The sequence below is a fragment of the Schistocerca serialis genome, chromosome 6 (assembly GCF_023864345.2).
Source record: "Schistocerca serialis cubense isolate TAMUIC-IGC-003099 chromosome 6, iqSchSeri2.2, whole genome shotgun sequence".
Classification (NCBI taxonomy): Eukaryota; Metazoa; Arthropoda; class Insecta; order Orthoptera; family Acrididae; genus Schistocerca; species Schistocerca serialis.
The window spans coordinates 329,491,811-329,518,143 of NC_064643.1; positions in this window are offsets into that span (position 1 = coordinate 329,491,811).

Genomic DNA, 26,333 nt, shown 5'->3' on the forward strand with positions numbered 1-26,333 from the left:
TCGGACTTTAGCCGAGAAGATATAGCAATTTTACTTAAGTAAGGCCTTCAGCCGTTACTCTAAATCCCACTGTTTATCCTGGCCCCTTCCCACAACTTGATCCGGTCCGTCCTGCGAAATCAGATTTCACATGAGTCTGGAGAAACGTGGACAGGTAAGGAAGAATTGTCCGGCATAGATCGAATAGCTCCTTATCCTTCATCCCTGCTATTTTAACTACGCAGAAATAGCAGTCATCTACGCGATTTGTCGGTTCCCTTCATATCATCGGAATAGCAAGAGGCATTGCAGCTTTATCTTTTTTCTCACTCAACTGTAAAGACAAGACGAATAGTTCACACAGACAATATGTGGTACCCATTTTCGGTCCTGATCACCTGACTTGCGACTCGTATAAAGATCGTATAATTTCTTCACTGCAGATGTCACATCTCGTCTGCATGCATGATTTAACAGTGTACTCCCCACTGGTGTAGCAAAAGTTATTTGGCTGATTTAAATATACCAATGATACTGTAAAACACTAACACAAAAGCACCATTAAAACAAAACTAAACACTCAGCACAAGGTTTGTTCAGATCGCACTAATCACACTCGTGAATGCACAGCCAAACAAAGGAAACATTTCTTCACGACTGTTAAGAACATGGTGTTCAGGAGCAACAGACAATGAGTCACATGCACTGTTGCTATATTACAAAAGATTAATTATAAGAAAACTTTCCGGTAGTCGAGTCATGAGGGCAGCCTTAATAGGCTGCATTTCTTAAGAAATCTACCTTTTTTTTCATAACCATTCTTATGCAATGAAGTATTCTCGAAACTAAGGGTGCTACAAAAAAAATGACGTATTCGTGGTCAGGGATCAAATATATAAGAAACACCCATTTCCATTCTTGAAAATTTTTCATTGTTGGTCAGTGCAATATTTCTGTTTCATTCTTTCTCATCATTGGTCATTAGTGTATAATAATTTTGATTTTTCTTTTGTCACTTTTTGTAACATTTGAAATGTTTTACCTTTAAAATTGCTAGGAATAGCATTTTTTGCTCATTTGTATTGTCATGATTACACTGCATGTGCAGCTTTATGTTAGTACCTTATGAACGATTACTATATTAAACTGCTATGTTTGTACTAAGTTTTATGAGAAAATTTGTTATATCTCCTGAGGTACATATCTTATCACACATGTCACTTCTTGAATTCCTACCATTTTATTTTACTTTGTGCAGCTCATTCAATCTTAAATTGTAATGTATGTTCTGTTATGTTTCATATTAACTTTCTTGTACTTGCTGGAGATGTAAATACAGTACTATCATGAAAGGATATGCACATCTGTTCAAGGGAAGAGGGACTTTGTGATGCTAACCTTTTACTGTAGCCACAACTAAAAATCTATTGAGCAGTATGTTATTTGGTACACAAATATAATGAGCTGTGCAGTCAGCAGAAAGGAACTGGACATTCATGGCATAATCCTGTAAGCCTTAACAAATTTGTATTCATGGCATAATAAACTGCAATATTGGGCTGGTGATGCAGATGAGCCATCAGCATTGCATCACTAGAAATAATGGGTCTGTGCAGTGCACTAATGAACACATTCCACCTGTCTTGCTGAGTCTGCACCTACTGAAAATATGTTGTGTTTCATGCATCAATGTTGCACGCGATGTGATAATCACTATTGTTTCAATGAAGATAATAGATAGGTTGTCAGTGCATGACATATCACTTAACGTCCTTCCTAAATCTGCCTTCTAGTTCTAATAGGCGTACTGTTTCAGGTCTTTATACTGATTTAATTCCTGACTGGAAACCCTGAGCAGAGCAGTGTCCTTTATATCCCTTGTTTATTGTTTGGATCACAATCTATGTACATATAACCTATTTAATCAAAAGCATATAAAGCATACTAATCAAATTCATTCTACTCATACTTTTGTTTAGACTTTCACTGTAGACTGTCTTTTGTCTCCTTTTTATGAATTTTGATGTGGTAGTTTGTTGTCTATTCATTCCCATTTGCAAGTAATATACTACTAAATTCTAATTGGTAAATGTTGGGAAAAAGGAAGGTTTCTAGTTCATTTTTGGTTTCCAAGGAATGTGACGTGAGCTCTATATTTTCATTCGGTGTGTCATACTTCATATCTGTACAATGGACATTTTTGAAACAGTGGTCTTCAGCAGTCGATATGTTACTCTACAGATGATCTGAATACACGCACTGTGATTTTTGGTAGCCAGTAGCATTCTCATTACTGGAGCATTATGTGAGAAGTATGTGGGCGCGTCGGGTGTCGGTCATACTACTGAGCGGTCTGGATATAGCTTGCACAGGACAGAGATAAAGATACAGATGATGTAGAAATTTGGAAATGTGGTTTAGTAAAGATTAGTTTGAGAAGTGTGAAGATTTACAGGTAATAGTGTTCCTGCACTGCTTGCCTGCACGTAATGTACTGTGTGTTTGGAAAACGGAAAGTTTCAGTGGGGTTCTTCTTTATTGGTTCAGGTTATTTAGTTTCATGGTTCAGAAATGAATAAATAAAGTTATCTGTTCACATGGCTTGCACTTAGACGCTATAGAATTACCACCCCTTTACTATCTCAGTTATTAATTACATAGCACGGTGATATTATTAACAATAAGTAATTTTTTTGTAATGTTACTCTAATAGTCAAAAAATGTGTTTGATTATTCACAATACAGTTTTTGACTTATAGACTCCTTTCAGCCATTTAGTAGATGCAATGTTTTCTACTGTCACCTCATAAAAATTTGGTTTTGTAGAAATGTGTCTCCGCATTGCACTTCTACCGTCATTGCATTGAACTACACAAGATTTTCTTTCCTTTCAGCAGTTTTGTTGTTATGCTATACTTTTTTATCACTTCGGGCAGTACCATGTTTCCATTGTCACAGATACGCCACATAAATTTGTTGGGACCAGTTACATTATCAAGACAATAAGATCATTTATAGTTAGGTGTTGCATTTAAAAATTACTGTCAGGTTCAGTTTAGGTAAGGTTCATTTCAGATTTCATTTCATATGCAGACAGTATTCTAATAGTGCAGTATTACGTTTTTGGGTGCGTCATTTAATGTTCAGAATATTATTTAGTCAGTTTGCGTATGTACAATCACAGAAACTTTTTGGTTACTTATTATTTCAAAATACAATTTGCTATTTTATGAAGCTTTGTCTATTCTGTTACCTTTGTGTGTTTACATTGTGATGTCAGGCACTGTAGCATTTTCATTGCACTACACAATACAGAATTTTACAGGACAGCTTATCTACCACACAGTTTTAAGTTTTCTAATTAATTTGGTAAATGTTAGTTTAAGTATGGTTATACCGTTTGTGATACTTTTGGCTACTAGTTCTTATCATATAGCGTTTCTGTAAGCACACCACTTGCTCAGCATTATAACACAGACACAAGAAGTTATAATGAATGGGAAACCAATTCAGTTCAGTTATAATTCATAATATTCAACTCACTATATTTATTTTTATTCAGAAAAGTTACATTGTGGAGTTAAAAATCTCAACAGAAAAGGCAACTGGACCCTAGGAACAGCTATCAGACTCGGTGTACCAAGTAGAAGAACTACTTGTTCCCGTTCTATGACGATTATATGGTAGATCGCTTGAGCAACGGAGGGTTCCTAGCAACTGGATTTCCGTTAGGCAAAAGGATTGTCGAACAGATCCACATAATTATGGGCCTTTATTGCTGACGTCAGTCTGCTTTAGCACAATGAAATACTTTTTTGCTCATGTAGTATAACCTTTGTGGAATGAAAAATTCTCATGCATATGAATCACTTTCTAAGTTTCTAAAACAGAGATCTTGTGAAACTCAGAGCGCAGTTGACAATGGTGCACAGGTTGAAGGTGTGGTCTTTGACTTCGGAAGGCATTCGATACAGTATCGCACTGTCACTAATCTAAATACGAACTTATCAAGTATTAGACCAGATGTGTGACTGGATTTATGGCTTTCCCGATGACCCGAACTTGTCTTTCTCAATGGGAGTAAATCGACTTGTGTAGAAGTAACTTCGGAAGTATCCTTAGGAACAGTTATAAATGTGTTGTTGTTTACAATATACTTATATATAAATGATTTAGTAAATAAGGTCACAAAATCGGTAAGGTGTGGCGGTACGCCACATAACGTGATAAAAATGATAGTGAGTAACTTCGCAAATACACCAAACCTGACGTCATAACGAAATAAATATTATCGCAGAAAAATAACAAAGACTGTAATCAATTAATATGATCTGCAAATGTAATTGCAATCTCTGTTATTTTGCAAAAGGATCGCTCTCTCTTCCCTTTTGTTTCTTCGTACTATAAGAAGCTATTTTGTGACGAGGCACGAAAACGTCTAAGTTTTATGTAATACTTATCCCGACTATAATCAAATATTACTTAAAAATGTGGCAAAACGTTATATGTGTCTATGCAAATTTTATAGGGGAACATTGGTGCAGAGGTCAGCGACATTATTCTAAATGATAAAGGTCCAGAGTCGTAATAAACATCTCAATACTTGCTAATTTTGACAAATAAAAATAAATGTAAATGTAGGAGAATTCTCTTCATTAGCGATTCTTCCTCTGAAACAGTAAAAGTGATCCGTTTTTCCGATATTGAATCATATTTGAGTAAAGCGACTACAGTAAATTTTTTGATCCCCGCTTAACGTGAATTGCAAGAAATTTCTTAGCGAAGCAGTCAACTACCATAAGTCAAACTCGGAAACAAAATATATAACTATTGTTGGTTTTTTTTTTTTTTTTTTTTCTTGTAGTCCGGGGTGATATGTTACAATACAGCATCACCGGTCTATTGCGGTCTAACTGTGTTGGTGAGGCAGTAAATTTCCACAGCGCAGTGACTGCGTCACTGCAATTCACTTTGGAGGTGTGGCGGTGGGACTTGTAGTCCCGTACCACCCTCTCACGGTGATAGTACTACATGAGTCAGGCAGAAAAATTTTGCCTAACATGGGCAGGTGAAGGTGTGGAATCCCGTACCGTGGATGATGGTCGTGTCTTTTTGTATAAAAACATCGTGTCCGGCAACCTAACTGCGAGAAGTACCACAACTGAGTAAATGACGTAAATAATTTTCCCGTTGTGAAGCATCCAGAATAACACTAACTCCAACTTTTCATAACATAATAAGGGCTTATTTCAATAGTGGTACAAATCCATTACCTCCACCTTTCTGCCTATGCTTCTGAAATTAATGATCCAAACAAACAGAAAGAAAGGTTCATCTCTAGCAAGAAGCTATATGCTTGAATATATGTGGTATCTCAACTGCAGATTTTTCAGCGCTCATTTAACTTTAGTACTCTGTATCTCAATATGAACAAAAACGGACTTGTACCACTATTGAAATAAGCCCTTCATATAAATACCAATACATAAAAGTACCACCAAAAAGGCTAGTCGCAAACGAGCTATTGTCTGTAAGGAACAGCTATCTCGTATATCCCGGGAAATCCCGTATATTCACTTAATTTGGACGAAAATTATGGATCCCGTATTTTGCAAGATATATCCCGTAGTTTTAGAATTAGCGCCATTCATTCTTTTAAATTAGATTATTTTTTAAATCAGATGATACTTGCTATGATACTGTTTGTCCCTTCCTTTCTCATGTTTTCCTCCCTCCCCCCCCCCCCCCCCCTCTCCTATAAATGAATTTAGACATGACATGTTCCAAATTCTAGAAAGCCATAAATTAATTAAAGATAGAGTTTTAAATCACTGTAAGAGTGGTCTCTCAAGTGTTTAATCTCTGTTCTGGTGTGGTTTTTCCTTTCTTTTCTGTATCTGCAGTAATGTATGTGATTGCGTAGTAAATGTAGTGATATAATTTTTTATAGAGAATAATAACACGATTATTTACCGTTTGTTATTCTGTACGAGTAGTCTACTTAGGCCCTTTATTTTTTGAATTTTTCCCTTGTTTTCATTTCTGTTACCCATTATTATCTCTTATCTCCACTCTAAATAGTTGGCTACCTTAGTAAGGAAGTTGCAACGCCAGAAGAGTTTAGTGAAATGTAGGAAGACCTTCATAGTATCGCTGATTGGGTAAGGGACTGTTAGTTGACCCATAAGTAAACGAACCGTATTGTGACGGAGAAATCCATTAGCGTTCGATTACACGATGGAAACAGCAACAACCACAAAATATCTACGAGTCTACTGGTCAGCTCAAAGTCGAATGCCCACAGAAAATAAGTTGTATGAAAAGCAGATGTCAGAGTGAAATTCTTTCGAATACTGCAGTGGAACAGCAACTCATCCACTCAATGTGTGTTCTATGCACTCGTTCGACATATTCTTGTATCCGATTCGTCAGTGTTGAACACTTTCCAGGTAGAATTACTGCAAGAGATACAGAAGAACCACAGAAGAATGGCGCGTTTCGTGACTGGTTCGTTTAGCAAGAGCGACAGCACTTAAGAGGTGTTTACTATCAGAAACAGTCTTGATCACAAATTATTTATTCCGGTGACCGGTTTCGACCACAACTGTGGTCATCTTAGGACCAATGAGCAAGAACCTCCTTCTGGTGGTAAATCACTGGAAGGAGGTTCTTGCTCATTGGTCTGAAGATGACCACAGTTGTGGTCGAAACCAGTCACCGGAATAAATAATTTGTGATCAAGACTGTTTTTGATAGTACATATTAGTAATAAAATTGATCACTGTTTCCTCCCACAAAGTATTCCTGCCGGCCGTGGTGGCCGAGAGGTTCTAGGCGCTTAAGTCCGGAACCGCGCGACTGATACGGTCGCAGGTTCGAATCCTGCCTTGGGCATGGATGTGTGTGATGTCCTCAGCTTAGTTAGGTTTAAGTATTTCTAAGTTCTAGGGGACTGATGACCTCAGACGTTAAGTCCCATAGGGCTCAGAGCCATTTGAACCACTTGAATGCATTCAAAAGTAATTAATTTAAGAGATGCTGGTAGAACTATAGTTTCAGACGCTGCAAGAGAGATTTACTGCTAAAATTAGGAGAATTACGTTCCAAGAAAACGCAGGCAACACCTCACTTCCTCTCACATATCCTTACACCTCTCGGAATGACAATGACGGAAAAAATCAGCCACTAGAGTCATTTTATAGCTGTCAGCCGTCTTTCTCGCAGCTGTTCGGAAATTCCCGTCACAAGCTTCTAGGACTTGTAGAGGGAAGTGAATACATTAAATTTTGGATTGGAACCCCTGTCCGCCAGCGTACGGTTTCCGTGCTACAGCCGTTCGAAAACATGTTTGCTAGGTATTTATGCGACCGGGTAGTCATGGTGGAGGTGGTTACGCTGGATCGGTTCATGTTACACTACTGGCCATTAAAATTGCTACACCACGAAGATGACGTGCTACAGACGCGAAATTTAAACGACAGGAGGAAGATGCAGCGATGTGCAAATGATTAGCTTTTCAGAGCATTCACACAGGGTTGGCGCCAGTGGCGACACCTACAACGTGCTGACATTAGGAAAAGTTTCCAGCCGATTTCTTATACACAAACAGCAGTTGGTCGGCGTTGCCTCGTGAAGCGTTGTTGTGATGCCTCGTGTAAGGAGGAGAAATGCGTACCATCACGTTTCCGACTTTGAAAAAAGTCGGATTGTAGCCTATCGCAATTGCGGTTTATCGTATCGCGACATTGCTGCTCGCGTTGGTCGAGATCCAATGACTGCTAGCAAAATATGGAATCGGTGTGTTCAGGAGGGTAATACGGAATGCCGTGCTGGATGCCAACGGCCTCGTATCACTAGCAGTCGAGATGACAGGCATCTTATCTGCATGGCTGTAACGGATCGTGCAGCCACGTCTCGATCGATGAGTCAACAGATGGGGACGTTTGCAAGACAACAACCATCTGCACGAACAGTTCGACGACGTTTGCAGCAGCATGGACTATCAGCTCGGAGACCGTGGCTGCGGTTACCCTTGACGCTGAATCACAGACAGAGCGACTGCGATGGTGTACTCAACAACGAACCTGGTTGCACGAATGGCAAAACGTCATTTTTTCGTATGAATCCAGATTCTGTTTACAGCATCGTGATGGTCGCATCCGTGTTTGGCGACATCGCGGTGAACGCACATTGGAAGCGTGTATTCGACATCGCCATACTGGCGTATCACCCGGCGTGATTGTATGGGGTGCCATTGGTTACACGTCTCGGTCACCTCTTGATCACATTGACGGCACTTTAACGGTGGACGTTACATTTCAGATGCGTTACGACCCGTAGCTCTACCATTCATTCGATCCCTGCGAAATCCTACATTTCAGCAGGATAATGCACGACCGCATGTTGCAGGCTCTGTGCGTGCCTTTCTGGATACAGAAAATGTTCGACTGCTGCCCTAGCCAAATCTCTCACCAATTGAAAACGTCTGGTCATGGTGGCCGAGCAACTGGCTCGTCACAATACGCCAGTCACTACTCTTGATGAACTGTGGTATCGTGTTGAAGCTGTATGGGCAGCTGTAGCTGTACACGCCATCCAAGCTCTGTTTGACTCAATGCCCAGGCGTATCAAGGCCGTTATTACGGCCTGAGGTGGTTGTTCTGGGCACTGATTTCTCAGGATCTATGCACCCAAATTGCGTGAAAATGTAATCACATGTCAGTTCTAGTATAATATATTTGTCCAATGAATACCCGTTTATCATCTGCATTTCTGCGTGGTGTAGCAATTTTAATGGGCAGTAGTGTATTTCAAGTCTGCCACTGACATGGTCCGAGTCTCATTCATTCGAGCCTCATTCACGTGTCTGTGAGTGTTAGAGCAATACGGTTGAGTAGACGTTTGCAGAATACGCCGACATGATCCTTCCGTATGATGAAGCTCAAGGTAATGGAAGAGTTGCTCGTCGCCTTTATCAATCCACAACGCTCGTTATGTACAACGTCCGACTCCATCGAATGCCCTTTTAGCCACAATTACGTAAAGGCTTCGAGAAAGGGGTACCTTCACTGTTAGCGGGCGTGACTATGGTGCTCCAAGAAGACGCCGCGCATACGAAATGGAAGAAGCCATCTTGCATCACTCTGAAGTGAATCCGTCAATGAGTACACGAGCAACTGCGCGTGCAATGGATGTTGCTCCCGGAACCGTCTGACACGTTCTGCTCGAAATTACTTATAAAAGTGGTCGGATTACCAACATGTTTTCAAATGATTGTAGCATGGAAACGGTACGTTTCCGAACATAAGTTCCAATTCAGCACATTATCTACTCAGTCTCCTCTAAAATTCCTAGAAGTTTGTAACGTGAATTTCCGAACACCCTATATATTTAGATGTAGATGTACAGGGTTATTACAAATGATTGAAGCGATTTCACAGCTCTACAATAACTTTATTATTTGAGATATTTTCACAATGCTTTGCACACACATACAAAAACTCAAAAAGTTTTTTTAGGCATTCACAAATGTTCGATATGTGCCCCTTTAGTGATTCGGCAGACATCAAGCCGATAATCAAGTTCCTCCCACACTCGGCGCAGCATGTCCCCATCAATGAGTTCGAAAGCATCGTTGATGCGAGCTCGCAGTTCTGGCAGGTTTCTTGGTAGAGGAGGTTTAAACACTGAATCTTTCACATAACCCCACAGAAAGAAATCGCGTGGGGTTAAGTCGGGAGAGCGTGGAGGCCATGACATGAATTGCTGATCATGATCTCCACCACGACCGATCCATCGGTTTTCCAATCTCCTGCTTAAGAAATGCCGAACATCATGATGGAAGTGCGGTGGAGCACCATCCTGTTGAAAGATGAAGTCGGCGCTGTCGGTCTCCAGTTGTGGTATGAGCCAATTTTCCAGCACGTCCAGATACACGTGTACTGTAACGTTTTTTTCGCAGAAGAAAAAAGGGCCGTAAACTTTAAACCATGAGATTGCACAAAACACGTTAGCTTTTGGTGAATTGCGAATTTGCTGCACGAATGCGTGAGGATTCTCTACCGCCCAGATTCGCACATTGTGTCTGTTCACTTCACCATTAAGAAAAAATGTTGATTCATCACTGAAAACAAGTTTCGCACTGAATGCATCCTCTTCCATGAGTTGTTGCAACCGCGCCGAAAATTCAAAGCATTTGACTATGTCATCGGGTGTCAGGGCTTGTAGCAATTGTAAACGGTAAGGCTTCTGCTTTAGCCTTTTCCGTAAGATTTTCCAAACTGTCGGCTGCGGTACGTTTAGCTCCCTGCTTGCTTTAATCGTCGACTTCCGCGGGCTATGCGTGAAACTTGCCCGCACGCGTTCAACCGTTTCTTCGCTCACTGCAGGCCGACCCGTTGATTTCCCCTTGCAGAGGCATCCAGAAGCTTTAAACTGCGCATACCATCGCCGAATGGAGTTAGCAGTTGGTGGATCTTTGTTGAACTTCGTCTTGAAGTGTCGTTGCACTGTTATGACCGACTGATGTGAGTGCATTTCAAGCACGACATACACTTTCTCGGCTCCTGTCGCCATTTTATCTCACTGCGCTCTCGAGCGCTCTGGCGGCAGAAACCTGAAGTGGGGCTTCAGCCGAACATAACTTTATGAGTTTTTCTACGTATCTGTAGTGTGTCGTGACCATATGTCAATGAATGGAGCTACAGTGAATTTATGAAATCGCTTCAATCATTTGTAATAGCCCTGTATATGAATGAACGTTACTTACAAATGGCAAGGTAATGGAATCATTTTATGTCTGAGTTTGCAGCCTCTGTTAGCTGATATGTATTACCGCTCTGGCCATTGTAAAGGCCGTTACTAGTGTGTAAACACGTATTTAATGCTCGAGGTCAAATTGATATCGATATGTGTCACAAGATCAGGAGAGCAAATAGGATCTGACAGTGATGAAGTAGCTGCCCCACGTATCTGCTGCAGTGTCAGGATCACTGGATCAAGGGGAGATCTCGCTCGGTATCTAAGCTATCAGCGGTGCTGTAAGAACATTAACAAGTGTTCTACTTCCGTGTCAGTGTAAGATATGCACACGTCAGCTGCTCGTGATGGAATGAAATACTTTTTCCCCACTGTTTCAATTTGCTACAGTGTCTACAGCCATTATAACCAGTCTGGATGAACGCATCCTGCCGAACTGGTTGCCAATGGATGTTTTAAAATATTCCTTTATTTTGCTTTGGTTATGGTACAGATTCGACTGTAAAAGCGTTTTCAAACTGTTATCATATCACAGTCATGTGTGTAACTCACTCAAAATACCGTGGCAACAGAACAGAATCACATTCTCGGTGAACGCTGGACGACTCACCTCTTCGGAAGAGATTTCACCCTTAGGAAGGAGTCTCCGGCTCAATTTACTATCACATACCGACTCATTATCTTACCTTTAGGAGATACAAACGAGGAAACAAAAATTTCATTACAAATGAGAGTGTGACCGGAACTGCTGGATGTTCCAGTCGCTCAATTAAGGGAATGAAGCATATTTAAAAGTACTCCCGAAGACTTCACCATCTCATATAGACGCGGAAGAAGGAGGAGGAAATTTTATTTTTAAGCAATATTGTTGAACGGGTTGTCAGAGGACAGACACATAATTGTATGTGTGTGGAGACAACACACATGTATAATTAAGGCGAGGGTGGCCAATGATCACTTCAGTGCTGATGCACAGCATGCTTTAACTCTTATGGTATTTGCTGAAACGCCGTGGGCAATGAGGATAGTGGTCAAGGGACATTACATTATGTAGTTTGTGCGTAAGTTGTGAATTTGGGTTTGAGGGGAAGCGTGCTGGGGTATTCCTGTGGGACGACCACTGTGTCGGGATGGCGCAGTGGTCTGCGGATCTGCCTATTAAGCAGCAGACTCTGTTTCGAATCCTGGTCTGGCACAAATTTCTAACTTTCCAAACTGATTTAAATCAATGCTCACTAGCATCTGATCTCATTAATCCCTTTGTGACCCGCCCGGTTGGCCGTGCGGTCTAACACACGGCTTTGCGGGCGGGAAGGAACTCCGATCCCCGGCACGAATCCGCCCGGCGGATTAGTGTCGAGGTCCGGAAAGCCGGCCAGTCTGTGAATGGTTTTTAGGCGGTTTTCCATCTGCCTTGGCAAATGCGGGCTGGTTCCCCTTATTCCGCCTCAGCTACACTATGTCGGCGATTGCTGCGCAAACAAGTTCTCCACGTACGCGTACAACACCATTACTCTACCACGCAAACATATGGTTTACCCTCGTCTGGTGTGAGACGTTCCATGCGGGGGGAGGGGGGAGAGGGTCTACCGGGGGCCGAACCGCACAATAACCCTGGGTTCGGTATGGGACTGCGGAGGGGTGAAGTGGACGGCGGTAGTCGTCGTGGGGTTGTTGACCACTGTGGCTGCGGCGGGGCCGGAGACTCTCCGTCGTTTCTAGGTCCCCGGTTAAGATAACATAACATCCCTTTGAGTCTAGATACAAAATTTCCATGTGACACTTATTCTTTAGCTTGTCAATATCATAGTAAGCAACGCTGTCCACTGCGCTACATTTTTTACCTCTTTTTTGTTTCATGAGATTTACTTCTGGCAGCACGTGTTAGATTCGTTTTGCTTGCTTTTTTCCTGCATTTATTCTACTAGCTCTTTTTCTTTAATTTAGTGAGAAACTTTGAACGTACATATTTGTCAAATTATTGGTCGTACTGCTATAATCTGATAATACTATCGATCGCAGACCCACTAAATATGGCTTACTAGTTAGTGCGTAGGCTTCAGCTGCCGAACTGCTCCTGCCCTACCGCTCTGTGGCCGTTCACATTGCAGCGCCCGCCTCTACTAATGTCTCCTTCCCTACAACGTCATTTGTGCAGTTATGGGCCAAGCCTTTAACACAGATCATATAAAAATGTAACACTGCCCAAACATTAAACCAGCGCAGGTTGTGTACTCGTAATAATAAAAATATAGTGTTAAGGTACCATATCGACAGGGCTGTCAAGACATTCATTCGGCATCATTATGTTGACAATGCGAGTTTTTCGATTTGAGCATGCAGGCGTTTTACAGTAGCCAATGGATAATGTGAGATACCACTTTGGTCTACAGATCTCAGTGAGTATGATTTTACACATTCACACCCATCAAAATGTCGGGCCGCTGCTTAAAGGCATATTAAGAACTATTTGTATCTTCTAGTATATTAACTGAGACTGTAATGTTATGTTGCATGTGTACTAGGCTGCATGAAACAGCTGGGGCGATAGCACAGTTATCTAACAACGAAAGATGGACCAAAGATGCCGTCGATCGTCACCACCATCGCTCTACACCAAAAGAGAAAAAACCTGAGTTGACCGTTAAATTTGAAGGTCATTATTATTACACCTATTGCAAAAAATCAAAGAATAGGTCCTTTGTTCGATTCGAGCATGTTTTTGAGGGTCTACATTGAGATTTTTCCGGAGGGTCAATCTTAAGCCGGCCCATCGATCACGTATTTTATTACTGTGTATAGTGGAATTTTATGTAATAGGTACGAGAAGGAGCGTACTTCGATTCTCAGATGTTGGTGTGAGTGTTTTGGTATAATTTGTAAAATGTTTTGGGAACCACTAGAGGGAGACTTGAATGCACGGTAGAAGGCAACGCCGGAAATGGGAAACCGTCCTTTTTTTCTCTGGTAGGCGTAAAAGTGGTGTAGGTGTATAGGATTTACTCAAATTTTCGTTTTATTATTTATTTGTAGAAAGAGTAGGTTGGAAAAGCTACAGAATAAGTGGCATTATCAGTTTTTTTCGTACGACACAACACCACGCCAACCAACACAATAATTTTGATGAAAAAAAACGAACAGCGCTCCATAATCCGAGCATATTAATATACACTACTGACCATTAAACTCGCTACACCACGAAGATGACGTGCCACAGACGCGAAATTTAACGGGCTGGAAGAAGATGCTGTGATATGCAAATGATTAGCTTTTCAGAGCATTCACACAAGGTTGGCGCCGGTGGCGACACCTACCACGTGTTGACATGAGGAAAGTTTCCAACCGACTTCTCATACACAAACAGCAGTTTATCGGCGTTGCCTGGTGAAACGTTGTTGTGATGCCTCAATAGAACGGTAACCTAGTCCCAAGATGCTCATTTGACGGTAGCGTTTTGTAACTTGACAGAAGTCTTAAATAGGCGAGCAGGGCACGCTTCGTGGTGTTTTGATGTTCGTTTCTAGTTGGGTGAGGTCGTTAGTAAGATTTGTACGGCCAGTGAGCTTCGTGTGTTTAAGTGATAGTTCGGAGACTTAGAAATATTTCAGTTTAACAGTTTGGAACCTAGAAAATTTTTGGACAGTGAGTGATAGTGTAATTGTCAATGACTGAACTTTGCCATAGTGAATTAATTGTTATAAATAGTCCTGATGGAACTTATTGAACTGTATGAATTTTATTTAGTTTCAGTGGTTTAGGGGTCCCTCATGGTGCCTTTGGCCTACATTCATTATAGCCTGCGAAGCCTCTACTTGCTCTCCTAGGGCAGGTAACTGATCTCTTATTGCTTGCCTACATATTCTAAAGTCTAATGCCTTGTCGATCCGACCCCTCTCTACTGTCGTTGGCTGTTCGTTTCATTTCCTTGTAACTGCCACTCCCTATCCTCTTCTTGATGTCTTCTATATACACTACTGGCGATTAAAATTGCTACACCACGAAGATGACGTGCTACAGACGCGAAATTTAACCGACAGGAAGAAGATGCTGTGATACGCAAATGATTAGCTTTTCAGAGCATTCACACAAGGTTGGCGCTGGTGGCGACACCTACAACGTGCTAACATGAGGAAAGTTTCTAACCGATTTCTCATACACAAACAGCAGTTGACCGGTGTTGCCTGGTGAAACGTTGTTGTGATGCCTCGTGTAAGGAGGAGAAATGCGTACCATCACGTTTCCGACTTTGATAAAGGTCGGATTATAGGCTATCGCGATTGCGGTTTATCGTATCGCGACACTGCTGCTCGCGTTGGTCGAGGTCCAATGACTGTTAGCAGAATATGGAATCGGTGGGTTCAGGAGAGTAATACGGAACGCCGTGCTGGATCCCAACGGCCTCGTGTCACTAGCAGTCGAGATGACAGGCATCTTATCCGCATGGCTGTAACGGATCGTGCAGCCACGTCTCGATCCCTGAGTCAATAGATGGGGACGTTTGTAAGACAACAATCATCTCCACGAACAGTTCGACGACGTTTGCAGCAGCATCGACTATCAGCTCGGAGACCATGGGTGCGGTTACCCTTGACGCTGCATCACTGACAGGAGTGCCTGTGATGGTGTACTCAACGGCGGACTTGGGTGCACGAATGGCAAAACGTCATTTTTTCGGATGAATCCAGGTTCTGTTTACAGCATCATGATGGTCGCATCCGTGTTTGGCGACATTGCGCTGAATACACATTGGAAGCGTGTATTCGTCATCGCCATACTGGGGTATCATCCGGCGTGATGGTATGGGGTGCCATTGGTTACACGTCTCGGTCACCTCTTGTTCGCACATTAATAATAAATATTGATCAGTAACTAAACAATAGAAATCTGACCAATCTAAGACTCAACTATCTAATTTAAATGTCACTAAATAGGTAGACTCATATGGAGAATTGAATTGCCCGCATCTCGTGGTCGTGCGGTAGCGTTCTCGCTTCCCACGCCCGGGTTCCCGGGTTCGATTCCCGGCGGGGTCAGGGATTTTCTCTGCCTCGTGATGGCTGGGTGTTGTGTGATGTCCTTAGGTTAGTTAGGTTTAAGTAGTTCTAAGTTCTAGGGGACTGATGACCATAGCTGTTAAGTCCCATAGTGCTCAGAGCCATTTTCATATGGAGAATTAAGTTATTTTTCATATCTCCAGTGCAATTTTAATGCCGAACTACTTATTTAAATATGGCAAAGATTTAAAGTAAGAAAATGATCAGACAGCATCATTATGTCAAAGCAGTCGGTTTCAAATTAGTTTTACAATGTAAATCATGTGGTTTTATATTTTTCTGCAATGAAATAAGGAAAGTTATTCCTTTTATCAAAGCAGCTATGCTGCGATATCTCTGGAGCGAAGATATTGCTTAGCCACAGTCAGAGTACGCATTTTTAAATTGGAGATTATAATCTTACTGAGAGAATTTAGAGTTGGTGATACTTCCGATGATCATAATATTAATACTTAAACACGACAATTGAAATACAGATTTTTAAAATTAATTATAGAAGGAAGCCAATGAAACTCACATTATTCGAAAGGTACTTTGCCATAGACGTACATAAAGAAAAAATGGTGTGTATGTAGCCGTTAAGAGTAGAAAAGGAAGTAAATGCTTTCACATTCCTAACTATGATGATACTTTCTCGATCACGTATTTAGATCTCCAATACGTGAACATTGAAAACTAAAATGTTAACAGCTTCTGCACTGAATACCGATCAGTTGCTATGGTAGAAATGATACACGAAAGTAGCAACATTTAGTGAAACCGTATTCTATGAATTCGCATTCTACGTGCGCTCATGTTTACATGGTTCATTTACACTAACACACGCATACCGGGCAACTACAATGCGACAACTGCTAAATTGATGATGTCAGCCGTGGAAACCAAAATCTCTTACTAATGAAGTCTGTATATAAATAACGAATGTGTATTGGAGTCATTATTTCGCTTACTTTTCTGTAAGAGCAACTTTGTGGTCGTTCACCGCCTTTATAAGAAAATTTGAAGTAAGATCCTAATTTTCAATTTTTTCATTTTGAATAATTAAGACTTCTGACTCCCTTATTATTCGGAAACTATATTTGTTTTAGGCTGTGCCTAGAAGGAGAACGCTAAGGGGACAGAATGAAAGATGCAGTGCTAGACAGACACGTATTTTGCGTAAGAAAGTAACAGGAATGTGGAAATTCATAATGAACGATATATTTACATGTGCACATGATTTTGACAGTTACAACTGCGGTTTGATGAATTTACAGCACAAGTTTTGTAACGCGAAACACTTTGCATCGGAAGTTACTGTACGTGATAAAACACGTTGTGCTGTCATAAGGAAAAAGTTAATTTGCTGGTTTTAAAACAAAAGTTATTTTTCAACGCACTTTATCAAGGTTGTATTTCAAATGATCCAAGAATTCAAGAGAAATCAAAGGACTATTTCAGAAATATTCGCAGCTATAATGTAGCATTTGCTGTAGTATCTTCAGAGACCAAAATTTGAGACACAGTTTAACATGAAGTGTATCAGTTTAAGATACAGGACTCTTTTATCATAGGTCAGGTCCTATGACTTCTAAGTACAGTCGTTCACCACGTTCTGCACAATTATATTTTTATGAAATAGATAACGCAGTTCATTATAGACCGAATGAACAATCAAATTAGTCTTTCTATACTGACAATAATGTAATTACTATTGGATTAGAATGCACTAATCCTCTTGTGCATTCTTTCCCTGCGATATAACTATTGTGCAAGAATGAAAAATGAAAATAGAGAAAATGGTATGTCTATTACGGTTAATAAAAATTTAGATCTCCAGCGCTACAATGATGCAGTTCAAACTAATGTGGCTGCTATTTTTACCACAGTTGATGGTGTGCCACCATTTGAAAGAAATGTAGTGTGTTTCTTTAAAAATACTGGTACAGCTAAAAACATCTTGGTTTTAGATCACTCACTGGATCCATTAGCATATCCATTGTTATTTCCTTATGGAGACACTGGGTGGCATGCTAATTTATTCCACAATACATGAAATACATCCACTGTGAGGCAGCCTATAAATAAAGTTAGATTGTTGCAATATGCATGCTATCACCTTGCAATTAGAGATGATTTCAGCCTTTTATATCACTCATAAAAACTATTTTTGCAGTGAATTGTTGTTATGTACACATGTATTTAAAATGAAGGACTCCATTTTATAAGGCAAAGTCAATTTGTTTTAAAGTCAGAGTCTTATAGTAACTTATGTGATGATTTACCATTAAACCTGAATGATCCTGTAAGCATTTGAAGAAGAATTATTTTGCCTCCTTCATTTAATGGTTCTTCACAAAATATGTATCAAAACTATTTGGATACAACATCTGTTGTTCAACATTGCAGTAAACCTTCATTATCTATTACAATGACTTGCATTCCTAATTTGCCAGAAATTAGTAACAACATTTATCCACATGAATCTGCTAATTTCCATCCATAAATCATTGTGTGAGTATTTAAGGCTAATTTAAAAGAATTAATTGTTGCAGCAGTAACAAAACAGTTTTTTCGTAAAGTTCAGGGAGTCATTTACACCATTGAATTTTAAAAAATGAGTGTTGCCACATTCCCAAATTTTAATCACATTATGTGGAATCGATAAAATAATAGACATTGGTGATACTGATAAAATCATATTTCACAAATTACAGCTACACAAACACACCATAAACTAAACAAATACGTTGCAAAACATATGATGCATGGACCATGTGGTGCACTTAATCAAAATACTGTGTGTATGAAAGATGGCAAATGCACAAAAAAATTGCCTAAAGATTTTTGTGAAATTACACAACAATCAGTTAATGTATTTCCACCCTACAGACGACGTGATAATGGTGTTAGCATTACTGTTCGAGGACAATCACTTGGAAATTGTTATGCTGTACCATTAATCTATATTTGCTTGCTAAATTCAATTGTCAGATGATGCTGAAGTTTGCAATACAGTTGAAAGTGTGAAACACATTTAAAAATACTTATATAAAGGATATGATTGTGCAGCTGTAGAAGTAGGCAAGGAAAGAATATATTAGAATAAAAGAGTTCATATTGATGAAGTGAGCAATTTTGTGGACAGTTGTTATGTTGGATCAACTAAAGCTGTATGTCGTATTTGTGAATCCAGTCGAACGCTATCGTCAGGTTTGATGTTTGATATTAATTTACCACACAGACAAATGTTTACTTCAGAGCAGAACAAGAACAGGATTCAGTCAAAAACATGAAAACAACCAAATTATTATCATTCTTTGCATTAAATAAAACTGATCCATCAGTGAATGTTTATCATTATACTGACATTCTTATGCACTATTTCTGGATTGCCGCTGAAAAAATGGAGGAAGAGAGTATGTGGTGGTGATAAAATTATTACATCCATGTATGTAGTATATCCACAGAAAGTATAACTTCTTCATTTACGTTTGCTGTTATTTGACATTTGTGGTTCTAAATCATTTGAAGATGTTAGAACTCATAATGGAATTGTTTACTATTCTTTTATTGAGGTATGCTACAGTCATAGTATTATTTCAAATGATAATGAATGGCATGAATGTTTAAATGAAGCAAAGGAATTGAATTCGCAAAAGTAAATGCATCATTTATTTGGTGTAATTTGTGCATTGAATGTATCAGCAGATGCCTTAGCACCAGGGACTTGAATTTAGAATACTTCTTTGCGAAGATTTTTGAAAGGAATTCAGTGAAGAAATTTCTTAAAACGGAGTATTTATTCAGGATCTATTTCGCCTTTTCAGTTTCAAACAACGCAATTCTCAATTATTCCTACATTTGCTATTACCATTACCAAGTCACAAGGACAAACATTCGAAAAGGTTGGTATTTTATTTACGACAGTCAGCTTTTATGCATGGTCAGTTATATGTAGCAACAAGTAAAACGCAGTCTTCTGATGGTTTGAAATTTTCATCTACATCTACATCTACATTTATACTCCGCAAGCCACCCAACGGTGTGTGGCGGAGGGCACTTTACGTGCCACTGTCATTACCTCCCTTTCCTGTTCCAGTCGCGTATGGTTCGCGGGAAGAACGACTGTCTGAAAGCCTCCGTGCGCGCTCTAATCTCTCTAATTTTACATTCGTGATCTCCTCGGGAGGTATAAGTAGGGGGAAGCAATATATTCGATACCTCATCCAGAAACGCACCCTCTCGAAACCTGGCGAGCAAGCTACACCGCGATGCAGAGCGCCTCTCTTGCAGAGTCTGCCACTTGAGTTTATTAAACATCTCCGTAACGCTATCACGGTTACCAAATAACCCTGTGACGAAACGCGCCGCTCTTCCTTGGATCTTCTCTATCTCCTCCGTCAAACCGATCTGGTATGAATCACACACTGATGAGCAATACTCAAGTATAGGTCGAACGAGTGTTTTGTAAGCCACCTCCTTTGTTGATGGACTACATTTTCTAAGCACTCTCCCAATGAATCTCAACCTGGTACCCGCCTTACCAATAATTAATTTTATATGATCATTCCACTTCAAATCGTTCCGCACGCATACTCTCAGATATTTTACAGAAGTAACTGCTACCAGTGTTTGTTCCGCTATCATATAATCATACAATAAAGGATCCTTCTTTCTATGTATTCGCAATACATTACATTTGTCTATGTTAAGGGACAGTTGCCACTCCCTGCACCAAGTGCCTATCCGCTGCAGATCTTCCTGCATTTCGCTACAATTTTCTAATGCTGCAACTTCTCTGTATACTACAGCATCATCCGCGAAAAGCCGCATGGAACTTCCGACACTATCTACTAGGTCATTTATATATATTGTGAAAAGCAATGGTCCCATAACACTCCCCTGTGGCACGCCAGAGGTTACTTTAACGTCTGTAGACTTCTCTTCATTGATAACAACATGCTGTGTTCTGTTTGCTAAAAACTCTTCAATCCAGCCACACAGCTGGTCTGATATTCCGTAGGCTCTTACTTTGTTTATCAGGCGACAGTGCGGAACTGTATCGAACGCCTTCCGGAAGTCAAGAAAAATAGCATCTACCTGGGAGCCTGTATCCAATATTTTCTGGGTCTCATGAACAAATAAAGCGACTTGGGTCTCACACGATCGCTGTTTCCGGAATCCATGTTGATTCCTACATAGTAGATTCTGGGTTTCCAAAAACGACATGATACTCGAGCAAAAAACATGTTCTAAAATTCTACAACAGATCGACGTCAGAGATATAGGTCTATAGTTTTGCGCATCTGCTCGACGACCCTTCTTGAAGACTGGGACTACCTGTGCTCTTTTCCAATCATTTGGAACCCTCCGTTCCTCTAGAGACTTGCGGTACACGGCTCTTAGAAGGGGGTAAGTTCTTTCGCGTACTCTGTGTAGAATCGAATTGATATCCCGTCAGGTCCAGTGGACTTTCCTCTATTGAGTGATTCCAGTTGCTTTTCTATTCCTTGGACACTTATTTCGATGTCAGCAATTTTTTCGTTTGTGCGAGGATTTAGAGAAGGAACTGCAGTGCGGTCTTCCTCTGTGAAACAGCTTTGGAAAAAGGTGTTTAGTATTTCAGCTTTACGCGTGTCATCCTCTGTTTCAATGCCATCATCATCCCGGAGTGTCTGGGTATGCTGTTTCGAGCCACTTACTGATTTAACGTAAGACCAGAACTTCCTAGGATTTTCTGTCAAGTCGGTACATAGAATTTTACTTTCGAATTCACTGAACGCTTCACGCATAGCCCTCCTTACGCTAACTTTGACATCGTTTAGCTTCTGTTTGTCTGAGAGGTTTTGGCTGCGTTTAAACTATATTTCTGAACATAGTGAGAACGGCAGCCAGCGAATGATGAAAGAATATTTACTAAAACTATTGTTTATACTGAGTTTTGTATCGATAAATCGTAAAATAAAGCAATTATTTTCTTCATTTGTGCCTTTCATTCTCTCAGGCTTCCTCTTCAGCCTTTCTCACCCCTTTCCTCATAATGTTCAGCTAAGATCTGAAAAGCTGCATAGTGTTCAGGTAAGAACTAAGACTCTGCGTATGAATAAATTCCAATTACTTATGTTTAAAAAATTGAGTTGGGCGTTACTTCATAGATTCAACTGCTCGAATTTCGACCATAGTTGACACCAGTTTTAATTAATACGAGAATGCACTGCATTTAGGGTATCCATCAGAGAAGAAATAAAAGAATCTGAGTAATTTATCATAGTACGATTCAGCGGTTATCATTCGATGGTTGTAAGTTTAAGAAAGATAGAACTTAAGGTTCTAAAGTAACCATCATTTTAATTGGCTATGATCAAATCCGAAAATTGCGCTTCGGGTATCACCTTTTTCAAACTATACTGGACACATGTCACAAGTCTAGTGCGGTATATTTAACATTAATCAACGCCTTAATATTACATAATAAAAACAAAACACAGTACCTGATACTATTTGACTTTAGAAATAATAATTTTCATGGAGAATATTGTAGAGTGATACTAACCAGAGTGAAAATATTTTTTTAAGGACAGTGACGAATAAGAATATCGACTGAAGTATTGTTAGATTCGAATAGTTGTCTAATAAAAAAGTTACTTTAAGTACAAATGCTTCTCAGTATTTATTATATGTAGCCCAGGACAAAATGTATGCGTCGGGGGCACTGTCCGGCCCCGAATTTAGCTACTCTGTGTCTGAAATTTTGTGGAAATTCGTGGTAAGGTCTTACGGGACCAAACTGCTGAGACCATCAGTCCCTAAGCTTACACACTACGTAATCTAACTTAAACTAACTTATACTAAGGACGACACATACACCCATGCCCGAGGGAGGACTCGAACCTCCGACGTGTGTTCATGAGCTTGAGCCTCCGGCCATATTGTTTGCTCTAGAGAAGTTCCGTTTATACCTTGAACACAGACGCTTCAAACTGGAAACTGACAGTCAGGCTCTGAGGTGGGTGTTGGCTAGGCCATGCGAAACCAGCTGCATAGCAGGCTGGGCCATGAGAATTTCCGCTTTCCAATTTGATGTAGTAAATATAAATCGAGCACAGAATCAGATGCAGATGCGCTTAGCTTTATGTTCACTGACGAAGAGCGAGACATGGTGAAAAAGAACAGCGGCTGTCGGATTCTGTGGGTGAGGCAGAGGAACCAGGCTTCCAGATGGATGCATCCGTCTTAACAGAGGTTCCTGCGTTATTTAGCGATCTTGGAGGAGAGCAGAAAACGGATAACGAGTTGGGGATTATCTGAAAGCAGTTGGACGAGGGGCGACCGTCAAGGGGTTACCGCTTAGAACAGGGTGTGTTATGCTACCGCACTCAGTATGATGGAAAGCTGAATATCTATCTTCCTAAGACCTTGGTACAAGCATTCTTGAGGTATTTCCAACGGACCTTGTGCCGTGGGCATTTAGGGTTACAGAAAACAGCCTAAAATCCACAAACATATCCTGGGAGAACAGGAGGGCGGAGATACAGAGACCAGTCGAGAGGTATTATGAGCGTAAATTAGTAAAACCAGATACTGGTACCAAGATAGGCTTTTTGGAATCACTACGAGAATTATGCCCCTTCGACAAGTTTTTACGGACTATCTTGGGACTTTATCTCATACTCGGAGAGAAAATCGATTTGTCTATGTTTACTATATTTGTGTGGATTTTCCAAAGTAGAGGAACCACTAGTGCTCTGAGCATTCGACATCTGTCGATTATCTTCGCTAGTTTTAGATCACTAAGGGTACTAGTTAGTGATACTGCGGCCGCATTTACATAGTGCGAGTTTCGGAAATTTTGTTTCAACATTGGCATTATACATGTTACTACAACCTCCTACCACCCCTAACCATCATTTGCCTAGTGTATAAATAGAAATTGAAAAGCAATCCTTATAATCAACCACTGAGGATCTCAGAAAAGGTGGAATAGGTCTCTCAATTGACTGAGTCTTGCGTTTAACACTGTGTGTCATGAGTCATATAAAATCATTCCTGTTGAACTCATGTTTTCATTTGCTGTTAACTCTCCCTGAATCAATCTGTGGTCATTAAGCTATCTGTTGCCGGATTGTGTCAACCCGGAAGTACTGAAGTCCAAATGAGAAGCCACAAAGAGAAACATCGTGCTTGCTTATCAGCGAGAAGCCCGGAAGTGTAATAAGGGGTGATGTGTTGTGTCAGTAGCAGCAGGCAACATAATATATGTAAGAAATATGTGGTGGATCCGAAAAGAGTCGTTAAGGTTCTAACTCGCATCAGCTTTCTTGCCCAAAATATGCAAACAGGCAGGAAGATCCAGGCTCATCTGAGCCAGCTTAAACTGGGCGGTGCTGAGATGGAGGTCCAGAAGTAAGGGAAAAAGGTAAAGCTGAGGCCATGCTATTGCGTCACCCCTAGCCACCTATACCCCCCCCCCCAGGGTTTTGGTTTTAGGGGGGGAGTTGATATGTTCCTTTTCGATCTACCGATCGTCAGCTTCGATGAGTCTCTTTCCACAGCCTGTCGTTACAAGACTGTGCGTGCGACAATACAGTCATGTGCAAGCCTGAAGTGTGACGATTCTGATAGTTGCAGATTGGATGGAGTGTGGACGAGGCTGGTGTGTGGTGGCCAGCTTGGATACTGGACGCTATTTCCCCCAGGCCAGCTCAGCGTGAGCCATAGGCACCAACATAGGAGGAGAAATGCTATTGTCGCCGTGGACAAGGGCGTACACTGCAGAATATAAGGACCTGTGTGTGGATGAGGAAGGGCGTGGTGCAGGGCGAGGTCACCGCATCAAGCCGAGGACTATGATTCTAACAGCCTTCTTGCTGATCTGTAATTCTTGAGCACCCGCAGGACTTTTCAGTTTCCTGCAAAGACAACGTCGTCCCCAAATGTGACTTTCTCTGTTAGCATAGACAAGTGCCTCTGTGTAGGCTGTGTCTAGAACACCTGTAGGATGCACGGTCGGCTATGACGTCACTCAAGTTTAAATCCTGCAACGATGACGTCCGTAAGGTTCTGTTCTATTGACTGCTTGCCTATCTTATGATCGTAACGCTAGTTATTGCACCCGTGATATGATACAGTATTAAAATGTGCACTATCATTTTTCTGCACTGAATAAATCACTTTCGTTATTTAAATGCCAATTCCTGTGAGGCACGTTAGGGGGAGCTTTTGGTGCACATGTTTTGCTTCAATATTAAAATGTGCACAATTAGCTTGTTACGTGCCATCTCTTGTGAGGCACATTAGAGCAAGATTTCTGTGTATGTGCTTGCATTATCGTGACGTGTAAGCTTACTGTTTTTCCCTTGTTTTAGATGTTGAGTTGTATATTGTGTATTGTAAGGTGTCCCAGTACAGGTTGTGGCTCACGATATGTTTTACTTGCATGCTGATTGCGACTGTTTATTTAGCCTGGTATACCGCCTTCACGAGCAACTGCCGCCGCTACGTTTCCCTTAAAGGTTGTTACGGTATCGTCGTGTCTTTAAGTTTTGTGTCTTGGTGTGGCCCGATCACTGAAGTTATATCTGAGCATATTTGGCAGTGCCTTAGTTAAATTTTCAGTTGTGCTTTAACGATTTCACACGATTTACTTGTCTCTTGAATTTTAATATTTTTTATTGCAGTCATCACTTGTGTTAAAGATTTTGGTCACTCCGCTTAGCTTTTAATTTAAAATCTGTTATGGTAATTGTCAGTTGTGTTTAAAAATTTTAGTCAATTTCCATGCCTTTAAATCCAAAAATGATTTTATTTTCAGTTGCCTTAAGGATTTCTGATTGGATTAAATCTTTCGTGACTGCAATAATCAATTCTGCCTTAAACATTTCTGTTCTTTTCTGAAGTTACGTTGTTCAAGTAGTATTGTATACATGTATGTGGCATGCAATAAATGGTTGTAAGTGAAATCTTAAAGCAAAGGTCCAGTGACTTGTCACCTACAACCTTTCCTACCCAACAGCACTTTCTGCATATCACAATGGCTGTTATTACCGTTGTTGTTGTTGTTGTTGTTGATGATGATGATGATGATAAATCAAAGAAATAAAACATTGAATATCATTGAGAATTTTAGACAAACATATAACACAGGGTCTTTTTATCACTTACCTGTTCACAGATGTGTTAATTGCACGAGGAAGTAATGGAAAAACTTGGGACCAGTTGAAAAGCACAGTCACGTGCAGCTTATCAGTAAAAACAGTATGTTTAAGGAAAATGCGAACTGCTCTTGAGAACCTCCTCCACTCGATCTACAGAAGATACGTAGTAACTTAAAACTAACACCTTGGAAGCCGATATGGCTGTTTACCCAATAGGACGAAATCGCAGGAAGGTAAACAATTTTAGGTGAAACAAAGTACAAGGAAATGTGCCCTTCATGCTGAATATTATCTCAGACTAAGCGCTGATACACACGCATTATATAAAAGAATTATGATGTAACAATACATTAATAACACTTCTAGCCTTCTATTTTAATTAGCAGTGCTCGCTTCCTTCCTAAGT